This window comes from Chelmon rostratus, chromosome 20 (assembly GCF_017976325.1).
Source record: "Chelmon rostratus isolate fCheRos1 chromosome 20, fCheRos1.pri, whole genome shotgun sequence".
Classification (NCBI taxonomy): Eukaryota; Metazoa; Chordata; class Actinopteri; order Chaetodontiformes; family Chaetodontidae; genus Chelmon; species Chelmon rostratus.
The window spans coordinates 20,146,465-20,162,835 of record NC_055677.1 but is presented as its reverse complement, the minus strand read 5'-3'; the positions used below and the strand labels follow the sequence as shown (position 1 = coordinate 20,162,835).

The window sequence follows — 16,371 nt, the reverse complement described above, 5'->3', positions numbered from 1 at the left end:
TGCAAGTCACGGCTGTGTTCAGGGGGAGATGTCCAGAGGGAGGGTCGTTATTAGGAGGGCTCTGTCTCCCCAGGCTCGGTGCTTGGTCCTGGGTGATGGACGCAGGAGGATGGCGCTGTTCGATGATATACATTTAATCTAACACCACACTGATGATGCAGAGAAAAACAGCATCACAGCAGCTTGAAGGTGATGTTGTTGCCATTTCTGTCACACGGTGTCACTATAGACCTAGGCTATGTGAAGTGAGGTTGAACCGTGCTTAAGTTAAACTGCTTTTGATTTTCCCTCCCAATACCTGGTCCGTCTTTAACAACAGGCGACTTAACTCGTGTAATCCTTAGCTTCTGGTCGTACTCTCTGTTTTTTGTTAAAATAAATCGAACTCATGTCGTCCCGGTGACATTCCAGTGATCTGGGCGGCAGCAGGGCGTCTTCCTGGTCCGTGGCCGTATCCAGAGTCTGTTCCCTCCGGCGATTGGACCGGCACGGTCCCGTAAAAGGAGTCAAACTTCTCCATTGTATATACTAGGTGTCTGTCAAAAGTACATTTGTTGACGATGAAGGACCTGCCCAGGGATTGGCAGCCCTGATTGGACAACACCATCGTCACTCAGATCTTGGCATCGACTTTATTGGATAAAATAAGAGCCAGTCAGCAAGTGCGATCTGTGATTGGAGCATAGTTTCTACGGGGAGGAGCAAGTTAGTCTGTGGCCAGCGGACTGTACATTCGGGTGGGCGGATCGCAGCGGTGACAGCGACGCTCGGAGACTCCCGACAAACTGTCAAAAAGCAGACAACTAACGGTGAGTCAAGTACAAAATTGTTGAACTTTGTGTTTTACTCGCTGTATGTGGAAACGTGCGCTGTTTAAAGTGAGCGCAGAGTCAGTGGGCGGACAGCTGGAGTCTGTAGCAGTGAAATGTCGGTGATTTTGGATGAGTGATCTCACAGCACGCATCACAGCGACGGAGTGCTGGTGTAGGATAATGCTGCCTTCAGGTGCTCCACGGAAACTCTAACTTTCGGAAGGCAGTGGCTGAATACGCAGTAGTAATGTACTTGCCGTTTCTATGCATTATTAGCCACAATGAGTTGTTTTGTAGCTTTACTGATCGCCTCATTGCTAACACTGAGTGTGGACTTTCACTTTGCCCGTGTGAGTCCTGCCATAAAGGTGTGTCGTTCACGTGCAGATGAATAGGGTGGTTCCGATCTTCCCGACAGCACTTGAGGCAGCATGGGTGCGCACAGTAAAGTTGCACGGTCACAGCACACAGGACCAAAGTTATGCAAGCTAGCTTAAATGTGTGTGTGTGTGTGTGTGTGTTGCATCTGTCCATTCATTTACGTTACAGTTTGTGAGGAGGACTCGAGGACTGAACTTCAAAGCTACTTGCACTGTTCTGTGTTTATATTCCGTGCTGTAGTTGAGTTCATGTTCCTTAACTAATTCCCAAATGTGGTTAATGTGGTGCATTCTTTGTCAGTGCGATCTGATTGATGATCAGTCTGAAGGGAGATATTCTTCCACTGTCACTGTTGTTTTAGCTCTTATCACTGCTTATCACTGGCAGCTAGCTATGCTGGTGATACACACAGAGAAGCCTTTCAGTCGTTCCCTTTTCTCAGTTCCCTCTTGTACACATTCAAAGGTGAGGCTACGTTCAGAGTAAATATGTGCTGTTGCTGATATGGTTTGCATCTTGATTTCAAGATTAAAAAGGATCTTTTCTGAACGTATCATGGTAAATCATATTTTAAATGTTTAACTGATCAGGCTGAAAGTTCCGTCGAGACCTTTAAAATAATGGTATGATCCCCACAGATACCAAGCTCAAGGTCCATTTATTTAATTCTTCCAGAGCTTTTAATTGTATCACAGGTCGCTTTGATAGTGAGTAGAATCTGCTTTAGTTGTAATAGCTCAGTTGTGATGGAGTTAACGTAGTTAGTGCAGCTGAGCAAAGTCCATCATAGCTCATGTGCTGATGAAGAGAATGAGATTGAAAGCTGATGTTTAGTTAGAAACATGTTCACACCTGCACTGAAACCTTCTCATACGTTTTGCCACAGATATTGATGATTAAAAACAGGAATCACAGCAGAGAGGATTGTCTCCCTCTCTCCCTCCCTCCCTCCCTCCCTGTGTCACTCCTTATATCCAGATTACTCTCCAATCCTCCCCCAGACAGATTACTGAGTGGGAAATAAGAGGTGGGACTGATCTAAGGCCCTGAATTCATTATGGACCTGATCCAATCACATCCCTAAAATGTCCCGCTTGCTTGTTGCTTCGCTCTAAGCCCGCCAAAATGATCAGGTATTAGGCCCGAGGGGTTGACAGTTATCAAACAGGTCACAGTGGTTGTCACTGTCATACCAACTGTCCCCAGAGTTGCAGAAATGAACAGCTTCAGTATCTCTGTGTAGAGTTTTACACTCTCCAGAGATGAAAGAGGGGTGAACCACATGCTTTGCTGCCCAGGGATCAAACCCCACCCGAAATTTCTGTTTGGCCATAACTGGCTCGATCCCTGCTGTTTTTACAGAGAAAACAGTAGCTTCAGCAGGAGAGCAGCACAGATAAAGTCTCCACAAACACCCCTTGTCTGCTTTTTACCAGAGACTCATATTTTGAGCGTATATCAGCTCATATAACTAAATTCTACTGTAACGGCCCATTGTTTGTTTGTGTTGAGTGAAGTACAAGGTCACATGATGAGATTCAGTTGTCTTCCATTCAGTGTTGGTCTGTGTGGTGAAGCTTGGACTGTTGAGACTGGTGCTAAGAAGGGAAACTACCTTGAAAAGCGTTTACTGCAACATTTTATAGAAGTACCACAGCAGGACTGGTGCCACTAAGAGCAGATATTTCCAGTGATGAAAACATCTAAAAAAAAATAGAGGAACATCTGTTTTATTCCCTAACAGTTTTATAAATACATCAGCTCAGCTCTTCACGTTCTGCCGCTGTACAACTGTCTGAGTGTGCTGAACCTTCACCAGTGTTTCCTGAGCAGGCCCGCTTAAACGCTCAGCAGCCTCTTGCCAATATCAAATACCACTCTCAGTAGTTTTATATGTGTTATAGTTGAGGGTATGTAGTTTTATGGTTCTGGGAAAAACAGTGAGTGTTTTGCTCTGCAAAGGTGAAATCAGACTCAACAACAGCCTGCTGCTGCATCTTGTCGCCAATGCAGCATTCAAAGCTACACTGAAACTCTTACTGATTCTCATTGATTTTGCATGATATTTAGTCAAGCTGAACACATATTTTGACCAAAGTGGGCAGCTGTGTTACAAATTACCCAGATTCAGGACAAATTGGATAAAGGATCAGCTCAGCCTGCTTGCCAAAATCTAATGTCAGACATTAACCTTGAAATGAAAGGCATAATTGTCGAGTTGGTGGGATGGTTGGTCATTTGGTGCCCATAGAAACCAAAAGTGAAAGATGCATTCACAGACGAACTGTCGCTTGTGTCCATGCAGCCACATCAAGGCTTGTATCAGAAATGCTGATTGGATGAGCGTATCAGCAGCGCTGCATTTGCATTTTCACTGCTGACCTTTGTGTGGAGCCACTACTAAAACATCTGTATGAGACAGATGTACATCATCACCGACAGTCAGCTGGATTTAATGTCATGATAATGTTCTAGTTTTATAGTGAGTCCTTTGGGAAGCATTACATTTCATGTAGAATTAATGTCTTTCATAAAAATATTATTTTCTCTTTAAAGTCTTATGGACACAGACTTACTTATTAAAGGTTAGAATGACACACCTCTGAAGGAAAAATAACCTTTTCATATTATGTTTAACTGTCCATGTATGGTGAAGGAATACATGAATACATGAGGGAATTCATTTATCTGTGGAATTACTGCATTGACCACAGTTTAACTCCTCTGTGTTCCAGATGTTTGTATCCTGGCCTTATGCTCTCTAGCTGTGAGAGGAATTATTAATGCTCTTTTTTGAATGGCATTCTGTTCAAATACATAATCAGGCCAGGGTCCAAAGCAGGCAATCCCTCATGTCATCTCTCTTTCTTAGAATGTTAGCCTTCAGTATATGGTACATAATGAGGCTTAAGGTCTGTAGTGGTACTTTGGCTCCTTTGGTCTGGCCTCAGTCCCTTCACATGTAATCTGATCAAACTGACAGTATATTAAATCTTAAGGTAATGTGCACAAACACAACCCCAATTCCAAAAACAGTTTTACAAAGGGGTTCCGATCCCATGTAGTAACATCCTTTATACAATCACATGTTGACAAAGTGGTGAACTTCGCTCCATCCTCACTTGTGAACAGCTGAGCATTTCGGGAATGCTCCTTTCATACCCAATCATGATACGATCACCTGTTACCAATCTACCTGTTTACCTGTGGAATGATCCAAACAGGTGTTTTTGGAGCGTTCCACATCTTTCCCAGTCTTTAGTTGCTCCTGTCTCAACTTGTTTGAAACATGTTGCTGCATCAGATTCAGAATAAAAAAATATTTACAATAAATAATGAAGCTGATGAGGTAAAATGTTAAATATGAAGTCTCTGTACTGTTTTTTAATAGAGGATATGTCAAAAAGGACATTTTTGGAATTGGGGTTGTATAATCAATTGTAATATATGTCTTTTACAGTAGAAGTAGGAGGAAATGTGTCATGTTCATCAAAATGAGAATCAACACACATGAAGGAGGGAGAAATAATGGAAGGAATGGGTGAGTCGGGAAAAAATGATCAAAGTAAGAGGAGAAGAAAGAAAGGAAGGAAGGAAGAAAGGAAGGGAGGAAGTATTTAAGTGAGCAGACAGGTTCCAAGAGTTACTCAGTCGTAGAGGTCGAGAATACTTCTCAGCCTGTGGAATGTCAATTGACTGGAACTGAGAGCCATTGACTCCCTGCCTTCTTGCTCTCCACCCAGGCACTTGAACCAATGGATAATCTACTGTGGCTTCCTTCTTTTCTCCTCATGACTGCTGGCCATGACCGGGGGTCATAATTCATCATGGAATATGTCAGAGAATAACTTTTGCAATCACGTGACCTTGTATATTCAAGCTAATTTAGGTATTCTGGAGGTTTCTGGGTCAAGGAAGAGTCAGGGTTAGGCTCCGGGAGCAGGAAAGCTGATCTCTGCTCCACAGTAAGGGTCGCCCTGACTGGAACAGGATACTGTCTTCAAGGTCAGCAGGCTGCTTCATCCCAGCCTCTGTCTAGGAATCAGGAAGCGGAATAAATTCATCATCATTTGCTTCTGTGCTGCCAAACAATGCTGCTGCTGAGGGCAGTTTAGTCTGGGACAAGAACTGCATTATTATCCTTACATAATAATGCTTCCTGCTCCTCTAAGTTACCCACAAACCAAATAACTTACTTACTTTCCTTCCCTTTGACAGGACTGGTTTCCTTGCAGCATGCCCTCACCAGTTCATGAATAATTTTCAGACAGCAGCTGTCTCCTCAGTACACTGTGCTGCAGCTTGGCTGTTGGGAAGATTGGAAGTTAGTTGTTTGACCTGGGGCTTTCACAGAAAGGACTTGACTAGTCAACTATCTTTGTAGCCGCTGAGGCCGAAAAAAACATGGCTGTATGTTCCAATGCTCGATTACAATGAACAGTTTGGAAATACCTTTTTCAGAGCAGACATAGATTTGTTTGAACCATCATTTTATACATTAACTCTTGCTATCCCTGCAAGAAACTTTCACTCATTGTATTTTAGACCTTTTTGAATTGATCATTGTTATTGGATGAAAAAAAAGATATCTCCTGCCAGCTGAAGCTGAAGCTTCTCTGAGCCAGCATCATGTGGTCGTTACCTGAAATACTTTCCAGTGAACAGATGTGCCTTGTCAAAAGGTAATTGGAGTGTAATTTCTTTCATTCTTAATAAGTTTGAGACCATTGGTTGTGCTATGCAGAGGTTTTGTTATACAATAAATATCCCTATTCAATGACTGTAGTAATCCATATTATAGCAAGAACCTGTCAAGTGAAGTGAACAGTCAGGAAATTTCATGAACTCTGAATGAATCTTCAGGTTTTAGGTCACCATCAAACGGTATGATGAAACTGGCTGTCATGACGACCGCCCCAGGAGAGGACCATCAAGAGTCACCTCTGCTGCAAATGAGAAGTTCATTACACTGAGCAGCCTCAGAAATCACTCCTACACGATACCTCAGACGCAGAGGGGGTGATCAGATGGTATCTGCATGTGTGGCTCCCACCGTGAAGCATAGAGGAGAAGGTGTCACGGTGCTCTGCTGGTGACGCTGTAGGCGATCTACTCAAAATTCAAAATTTCAGCCCAACCTAAACCCAACTCAAATGGTTTGGGATGAATTGGACTGCAGAGTGAAGGAAAAGGAGCCAACAAGTGTTTAGCAGCATACATTTTCTATAGTATGCATCTAAAAATAAGCGTTATTGGTATTCTCCCTGCCCTGTTAGAGAGATGATTACATGTGTTCTTGCTGTCATGATAGCCTGTTAATTGTAGAGGGCTGGTCGACTGCCATGTGATTAGTGAGAGTATGTTTACTAGACAGGCTGACCCAGGAAGGGCATTTATGGTCCGAAGTGATCAATACTCCACACAGTGGTAAATGGATCCAGCGCTGCCGGTAATGCTTTCCATCAGTATTGAAGCTGCAGTGAATCTGTAAACCATTTTATGTTGTTTACTGTAAAATCAATGTGGCTGTAAATCCTGGTGATTCATCGATGACTGTGTTGCAGAATGTTTTAATTCACCGAACCGGATTGGCTGTGATTCAGCTGTTTTGTACGAAAGCATCAGTTACACCTCAGTGTAGCACCCTTTGTCTTCTCTCCACACTTGTCAGAAGTGTCAGTAACATATTCATTAAAGCATATTTATGATCTGAATGCCAGGACTGTTGGCAGACGAGCTTGTGCTTTTGCAAATGATCAGAAGAGGAAGGTCAGGTCGCGGCCTGTTGTTCAGCTCAGCCCACAGCCCAAATGGCTCCTGTCATTAGTTTGTGTCGCTCAGCCTCAAATCATTTGTTGTCTTTTAATGTTGTCTGGGCTTGTTAAGAATCACTTTGAGGGAAGTCACAGCCAAGTGAATTTATGCACATTCATTCATTCTGTGCTGTATGAAATCCAAAAAAATACTGCTCTCCTTTTTCCTTCTAGGCCTCAGGTTCACCTCTCTAGTTTGAATCAATTTTTTATCACTGATTATTGATTTTTGTTGGGTCGATATAGCAGCCATTAAATGCAGCGCTCTGATTGCTGTGGGGATTCAAAGCAAAGCAATCTGGGGCTGCCACTAATGATTCTTGTCTTGAATAATCAATTAACTGTTTGGTCCGTGGCCATCCCAGTTTCCTAGAGCCCATGGGGATGTCGTCAAAATCTTGCTTCTTTCCGACCAACCATCACCCCCCATCCCCCGAGTACACACACACACACACACACACACACACACACACACACACACACACACACACAGACATGCACTCACGGACTCACTCAAGGAGTTTTATTGAAGTTTTTGCTGTCTTGGCCATTAATAGAACAATAAGTTCACAAAAGTGGCCAAAAGTGATATATATGAATGTGTATCCTGCTGCCTTCATTGTGGAAGTGGAATTGACGAACTCTTGAAACTGAAGGTGCTTGGCTGCTTTTAGCTGTAACGTGCTTACAGTATACGTGGTCAGTTGGGAATGGAATGAATGATCCGAGTTATTTTCCCTGCTGCTGACAGCTAATAGGCCACAATATCTTTCTCCATTTTGAACTCTCCAGCTCTCCGTTCCCTCAAAGGTCAGCACTGTCAAGAAAGCTTTTTATTGGTCAAAGTTCACCACAGTTGAACTAGACTGGGCAGATTTACCTCACCTGAGTGAGTGAATCCACAGATTGTGGCAAGTGCTTTGAAATAAATTGCTTTTCCCATGAAACATAGCTTTTTAAATTTCCTGGATGACCAGACGATAACAGTTACACAGGGCGTCATGCCCTCTTAGCAACAGAGCATCATATAGATAGATGATGTTTGACACACAATCAGTGATTCTTGAGCACGTGTTGACATGTTTTATACTTAATGTTTCAGAATGAGAGATGAGAACATGTTGAAGCAACCATCAGCACCACAGTAGCTCCAAAATGTGGAGTTGAGAAATCCCTGAAGGGTCAGCAGCGTTTAGTACCACAGACTTTCCACAGAGGCAAGTTGTAGCTTTGCAGATGTTCTGTGAAAGGAGTGCAGATGGATTACTTGACAAACAGTTTGATTTCTTTTCATTCAATCAAGTAAAGAATGATTTGAAATGGTAAGAGTTCAACGACTCTACAGCCACAGTCGTATCATGTGGTGGTTTTGTGTTGCTGTATGTCACAGGCAGCCAAACACAAACAGATGTGACCATGGGTGCGTTAGTCTGTGCGAACACGTACATAGATGTCAAATGTGTATGTGTGTGTGTGGTGGGGCTGGAGGGTGGAGTCTAAAATTGCGTGACAACGGCGGATTGAATGAATGAAATGATGGAGGGATAGAGAGCGGAGAGGAAGAATGGGATGGTACAAAGTGAACCGGTCGCTATAATCCCCCCCTCTCAACGGTAGCAGCTGGACCAGTGTGTCAGCAACCAGGCTTTACTGCTGCCAATCAGCCCTGCTTGGAATTATACAGCAGGGTGAAGAGTTGGATGTGGCACAGATGGATGGATATGTGGATGGAGGGATATGGTTAGGAGTTGCATTTTAGACGAGGGAAGTCAGGGAAACGGAGAAAATTCTCTGGAGATGATTTTAGAAAGGATATTTTATAGTTCAAATCCCTTTCACTCTCATAGTTTTTGTAGTTTCGGAGCTTTCTGTAGCTTTAAGTTGGAGATATATTCTTGGTTTTGGTTGTTCAATGGTTGCTCCCGTTTGTGAGGGGTGATAGCAGGGATGGTGGGATCATAATGCTGGATTAAAAAAACAGCTATTGAGGCAGTTTCGTATGCCATCAAAGGGACAAGATACATGAAAAAGGACAACCACAGGAAGGTGGTTTGTCTAAATATGAACAACAACTGAGAAATACAGAGACGCTGCAGACCAGCAGATGTTGGTTCAGTCCAAAAATACTGAACTAAAGCAGGAAGCATCAGTGGTACAGTCCAATCATGAAGAGTGGAAATTGTCAGTATCATACTTTTTCTTCCTATAAGACCACATAATGATCGCTCTGGTTCCTCAGTGCCAGCTGCTTGGTTCTGGTTGAGGTTTCACGTGGGAGCAAGTCAGCATATTTCCATCACTGAATATTCCACCAGAGGGAGAAACGTGCGCCGCTTTCTTTGACACTTGCTCAGGACTTCAGCCTGTCACATTTGTCCTGGTGAAAAGCTCCTCTCAGCCCTTTAGCTTGTCAAATGTAACTTGTTGAGCATGTGTCCACGTGGATGGACAGATAGCTGCATGTCAGTCCGTAAACAAAGAAGAGACTCATTGAGTTGTCCTTGTTGGAAACGGCAAGTGTAGCATAGCTGTGGGATTCGAGTCCTCTGTCTGAGACTCATGTTCAGGATGTGCAGTCTGTACAGTGGAATGACAACATAACAAGCCTGTAAACAGTGTAAAACAAAAAGTTTATCATCTTTATCTCTCTATATATATCAGGCTGGGTATGAAATCCCAATACTTACATTTCAGTATCATTTGACCTTGGAAGTAGTTTGATATAAAATCTTAACTCATCTCAATCAATTTAACTCGGGAGATGACCTGTGAGAAATGTCCCTGGCTGGACGTCAACTAGACCAGACTAGACATTGTAATTTGTGGATGGCACCTTAACCCCAAGGCCACCAGGGCAGCCCAAGTTTGTTTTCCTTTGTTACAAACAGGAGAAAAGATGATATGTCTTGTAGCTTATATAGCTCTCATTTACTCCAGATCTCAGTTACACAGTTGTGTATCATGTGTGACTCTCTCTCTCCCTAAAAGACAAGTCTCCTGCTTCAACAAGTCACCTTCAAACCTATATTTACAACACATCATACTAGTTCTTTATCCAGTGTGCATTTTATTATTTATCCTGCTTGGATATTCTCCTAGCTTGTCTGCCATCATCCGTATGGATTAATCTTTGCCAGTTTATACTGTTAGCTATCCTTTTAGTACCTATCAAACATCTGTCTTTTTGTAACATTATTACGAGGCATGGAGTTGTGACTTAGGAGAAATGGAAAGAAGCCGAAATAGCTGCGTACAACCATGAAGAGTGTGAGGAATTTAAAGTTCATGGTCAAGTGCAGGCGTCAGGGCAGAGGAACACTGTTCCAGCAGACAAAGCTGCAGTATACACACACACTAGCAAATACCCTCTGACATGGCCTGGCTGCAGATGAGTGTGTGTCCACTACCTGTGTGTGACAGTGTTTGTTTTGGGATTAGAGTTTGACCTCTGTGTGTGTGTGTGTGTGTGTGTGTGTGTGTGTGTGTGTGTGTGTGTGTGCTGCTTTGCATTCCATTCTGATGTGTTCAGCCTCTTTCTGCAACAATAGGGCATAGTTCCCAAAGAAATACTGTGTGTGTGTGTGTCTGTGTGTATTTGTGTGTATTTGTGTGTGTGTTTTTCAGAGTGTGTGTAGGCGAGACTACAGGGACATACAGGGAATTCATTCAGTCACTGCTGCTGTGTGTCCCTTCCAAAGGGAGGGAGAGAGGGAGGAGAGACCGAGCAGAACATGATGGAGGGTGTGGCATCACTACCTGTCTGTCTGTCTGTCTGTCTGTCTGTTTGTCTGCTCAATAGGGTACATGCTAATGGGCTGCAGCAAGTGCTGAATTATATAAACATGTCCTGAGAGACCTGGTTGATTCTATTAGAACCAGAAGACAGCTCTGCCATCCACATACACACACACACACACACACACACACACACACACACACACACACAGTCAAACACTAGCCCTTTCACTTAGCCCTCAAACAGGCCCTGTGTGAGCTGCATCAAGGCACTGTGTGGATGTGAGAGCAGTCGAACACACACACACATGCACACACACACACACACATGCACACACACACACACACACACACACACTGGGCACATATTAACATTACCTAAAGAGGAGCTGTGTGAATGGAGTCAAACATCAAAGACTCACTGGCTGTTAGGAGCAAAGCAGACAACATACAGATGTAGCTACATGTGCATGCCAGATTAGGTGTGAAATGGACTCTTTACTGGTGCTTTTTATTTAACATGAGCGTCTGCCTCCTCACCAACATAATTAGTCTCACAGCTGACTTGTCAAATGAGCAACACTGCTGTGAAGTCAGCTGAGGATGAGCTCCAGTGTCTTTCTCTCGCCCCTTTTATTTCACTTTGTCTCCTCACGTCCTGTATTGCTGCCACTTAACATTCAGATATGTGTGAAATGAGAAAACATAAACGCTTCAGTAAAACTGTATGGAGTCATTTTTAGTTGCACATTCTTTTAGTGCAAACAATAAGATTTGAACTAGATACATTATCACGGAATACATCAACATCAACAACAACAACATCCTGAAAAGAGGCAGAATTGAAAGTATTGCCCAAATTTCAGCCCTGAAAAGGGATGTGATGTCACAGTTCCTATGTGGGTAATACATGAACACCGTGCAGAGAAATCCCAAACTGTCCACAGTGTATGAACTCAAAACAAAGTGATGCCGCATTGTTGATTAATGACTTTCACATTTCCAAACACTGTGCATCTTGCAACTTGTGACCCCCCCAGAGATGGCCTGGTGATCGCAGCAATACAGGAAACACATGCTTGAATTTGAGGGTCAGTCAGGCTTAAAATGGAGAATATTGACGGAAAGGAAATATAGTGACTGTATCTTAAAGGTGCCCTGTGGAGTTTTATTGTAAACAAACAAAAGTCATGCTTACATGATTTTTAAAAACATCATAAATCCTGCATTGTTTACCATCCATGTTGAATGCTAGCAGTTGTCTTCAGTGCCTTTGCTGGTGCATTGCTATATTTCACGGTGCATTACTGTAACCAGCGGTTGAATAGCATGAAACCAGTGACGGGATGTGAGATGCACCGCTGGCCTGCTCATGCTCCTGCACAGTACAAATGAAAGAGAGACCCACTTGTGAAAACAAAGCTCCTACTAGTATGGAAAACTCCAAAGGGCACCTTTGCATTTTCTTCCTTGCTTAATTGTCCACAATGTGGGAAAAGGTCTTTGGTACAACATAAACTACAAACAAAACACGATACTTAGTTCTCCATCAACAGACAATATGACTTATTAAAAACCACTAAAGGCTTAAATTGAGGTGGTGAAAGAGGCAGAGGAGGCCGTGTCTGTGGTGTTTTAATTGCATTTGGCACGACCGCCACATTTTGGTGGCTCATACTTGTCGTACGACAGGTGAAACGGCAGAGCTGCACCCTCTTCTTTCACTGTCAGCTGTGGTTTGCAAACAAAGAAGGTTTGTTTGTGTTTTCAGGCATTTCCAATTAACCAACCAGGGAAATGCTGCACAATCAAATTCAACTGCTCCTCATGCCAACCTTGTATGTTCTTACCCAGCAAATGCTTTCGCCTTGAACAAAGTATCGAAAATACTCTTTTTACTTCTTTTCAACAATTAAACAAATGTTTAAGTTTTCGACCCTGTCATCTGTTTTCTGTCTGTTGCTCTTTCTCATCCTTCACCCTCCTGTACTCCCTCATGCATCCTCACCCACGCCTCTCTGCTTTCCCCTGTCAACCCCTTCTGCTTCTCCTTAGCACCATCTATGTCCTCCCGTCACAGGATCAGTAAAGCGTGCTTTCATTCTCCTCTCCTCTGCAGTGGCCAGTTGACAGATTTTGGAGGCCGCCATGGTTTTACAATCCTCATTCCAAAAAAAGTTGGGAATCTGTCTAAATAATGCATAAAACAGAGTGTGATAACTTGCTAATCCTTTTTGACATATACTCAGCCGAAAACAGCATAAAGATATATTTAATATATTTAATGTTTGACCTCATCAGCTTCATTGATTTGTGTAAATACCTGCTTGTTCTGATATTGATGCCCCAACACATTTCAAACAAGTTGGAACAGGAGCAGCATGAGACTGGGAAAGTCGTGGAGCGCTCCAAACTGTAGTGACAGAAGTCATTGGCAGTACTTTTGGCACTTACATGGGAAAGCCCTCACAGACCCACATGGCCTGTGCATTATTCATCTGCATTTGGCATACTATTCATTATGTACTACATGTGGGATATCGTGCATAAAAGCTATACTATTACATAATGAGCTTACACACACATACATGCACTCTCTCCTTCCCTTGAAAAGGCCTGAAACTGCATTAGAAGTACACGTGTACGTACGATTTGTGTACTCTGCTGTGTGTCATCACACTATTTGATCCAAGTCACATCAGCCTCATCTGCTGGTGTTGCATCTGAAATTAAAGTTTCAGTTTGTCATAGTGTGTGTGTGTGTGTGTGTGTATGTGTGTGTGCGTGTGTTTGTGTGTGGTGATTGCTATGCAGCAGCCCAGCCCCAGATGAACATATAAAGAGCGCATTAGTTCCCTGCCTATTTTAGGCCTCTTAGTGCCTTCCATCAGCTCTAATGTGTTACTAGTTTATCACTGATCATTACTGTATTACCCATCTACAAGTTTGAATTCCTCTGAGATAACCCTGACAGGGGTGGGTGTACTGGCGTGGCGTCAGGTCGGAACTGCCCACCCTTAAGAAATGCCTGGCCACTCCAGCTGCCACACCAGTTTTGTTTTTGTTTTCTAATTCAAAAACCTTAACTGCAGCAAGATCAGAGTTAAAGTATCAGCAAGGACCCACATGCAAGTACTTGGTCAGGAGAAGTGCTATTGTTGCATCCTATCTATTCCTAACCCTGTTTCTTCTCTCACTGTTAAATAGGCAGCATCAAATGTGTCCACAAAGTGACTCATAATTTTGACAATATGCAGACGACACCCTGTTTGACCTTCACTAAGTGTCCTGATTAATTATCCCCTTTATAACTCTTAAACCATCACACACTTTAGCCAGGATATGTAACAAGCTTCCAAAACTGTGTGTGTCCTGTCTGTTCTGACCCCTTTTATGAGCTATGAATATTTTATCAGCGGGCCAACCACCACATTCCCCTCTGTATGTGTGTGTTCAGGAAAATATCGTAAATCTCAGAGCAAAGTTCACTCAGAGAGCATATTTTATTTACATATCCATGTGTGTGAGTCTTTTTGTGTCTACCTGCAAGTTGTTGTGTGTCAGTCAGCTCTGTAACTCTCATGTGTAGGAGCAACACTGAATTGGTTGTGTTACCAAATGAGACCAACAAGGCCACACCACATAAATGAATGCTGTTCATGTTTTGCTACTCCATCCTGCGTCACTGTGTTTTGGCATCTGGTTTTCATTTGGATTTAATCTTTTGTTGAAAATGTCAAATAGTTTTAGTCGTATTTTAGTCATTTGATTGTTATAATCAGCAAAAATGAGAGACATCCCGGTTTAGTTATCATTAGTGGAGTTTGCAGTTGCATGCAGGTAGTTGTGGGGCTAAAATAGAATCTTGTTTCCTGCATTCATAATGCAAGTAAAGTTCCTCCAGCAGAAAAGAGCCGTTCAAGTCATACACACGCACACTTTTCCTGTGCAGGAACACAGTATGCGATGGAAGATCACTGAACTGCACCTGCACACCTCCCGAGACTAATTACAACACACTGGTATGGCTCTCTGTCTCGTTGTCTCTTTCTCTCTCACACACACGCACACACACACACCTCTCTGTGACTTTTGGCCACTCCCTGTATTCGATTACAAGCCAGAGGGACCTGTGAGACTCTCTGGCTTGTGATCAAACTCGCAAGACTCTCTCTCTCTCTGTCTCTCTCTCTCTCTGTCTCTCTCTCTCTCTCTCTCTCTCTCTCTCTCTCCAACTTCTCATCAACTTCTTATACATGTAAATAACTGTGTGTGTGTGTGTGTGGTAGAGGTGTCAAAGATTATGCCTATGGGTGTGTGTGTTTGGGTGTGTCAGCACACTGATAGGCTGTTATACTTTTATATTGGGGAACATTCAGTAATTTAAGGTGTAGCCTCGTTTTATGTGGTGATCTTTGAATACTTACTGCTTATAAATACAGTAAATGTCTATAAAGGTTCATTGCAAAGTGAAACCACAGAAAGAAATATCTGATGGATATTACTGATATTACGAGGTCATAAAACTCACCTGGATTTTTTAGGTAAACATACTTTACCCTAATGAGGCTATGTGAGGGTAGCTTGACAGTGTTTCCTTTCAGCAGCGTCCGACTGGTTGGAAGCAGTTCCTCGTTTTTGTCCTGCTGGTTTTGCAGCTCTCTGTAAACAGTGAAACGCTGTTAACACGAGCTGTGAATTTGCCGAGGGCTTAGGTGTGATCTCACTAACCGAGGACAGTATGAGGAGTATGAGGATGCTTTAAACCAATGTTATAAAGTCAAAACTGTTGTTCTCATGCGCAGTGAACAGTGACTTTTGAAAGTAAATATTGTAGTTAGTTCACTTTGTTACTTGCTCTAACGCGTTCTGATGTGCCATTGGTGCATGTGAATGACTTTCACACTCACACACCGGTGTGCCTTTGATGTGTGTGAATAGTTAAAAAACTTGAACAGGTAGCAGGGTTTCCGTAGAAACTGCTATTAATATTCATAACTCACATTGAGACATAATAGAAACATCTTTAATAAAGATGACTTAAATTTGGGTGTTAAAGACTGTTTACTACAATTCCTTGTGACACATCAGATATGATATGTGTATTATTGATAAGGTAGAACGATTGATAATGCAATCCATGCCAATTTATCAGTCTGAAAGTGTCAGATGCTTTAAAATAACTTTGTGTGTGTGTGTGTGTGTGTGTGTGTGTGTGTGTGTGTGTGTGTGTGTGTGTGTGTGTTTGTGTGTTGACAAAGTGCTGTGATTGTGTGCCTTGGTGAAATAGACTGAATGGCCCTCGTGGAATGTCAGAGATAGCATCTTTGTCAGATTAGTGTGATGGCAGCTGCACACGGGGACCCCTCAGTACACACACACACACACACACACACACACACACACACACACACACACACACACATGAATGCATGCACGAAACTAAGACATGGTCTTTATAAGGGATTTCCCATTTTGTTTGTCTGACATTATACATTTGAAAAGAAGAACAATTAATTACATGTTTGACCAGTTTAGGCCACTTTGACCAATATGTGATCATATTTTGACTATTTTCTTGCTTTTACATTTAGTTTACATGCATTTAGTCTTCATAGTCCAGTACTGGT

At 42.7% G+C, this 16,371-nt stretch overlaps 1 protein-coding gene across 3 annotated transcripts in view; it reads left to right on the top strand.

The window, feature by feature from the left end:
• The first annotated feature begins 723 nt into the window (after positions 1 to 723).
• Positions 724 to 16,371, top strand: part of LOC121623842 (microtubule-associated protein 4) — a 109,539-nt gene continuing 93,891 nt past the window's right edge. For all 3 annotated transcript variants that reach the window (XM_041961325.1, XM_041961326.1, XM_041961323.1), the window contains exon 1: positions 724 to 809. The gene's annotated coding sequence lies outside the window, so the exon portion shown is untranslated. The remainder of the gene's footprint in view (positions 810 to 16,371) is intronic.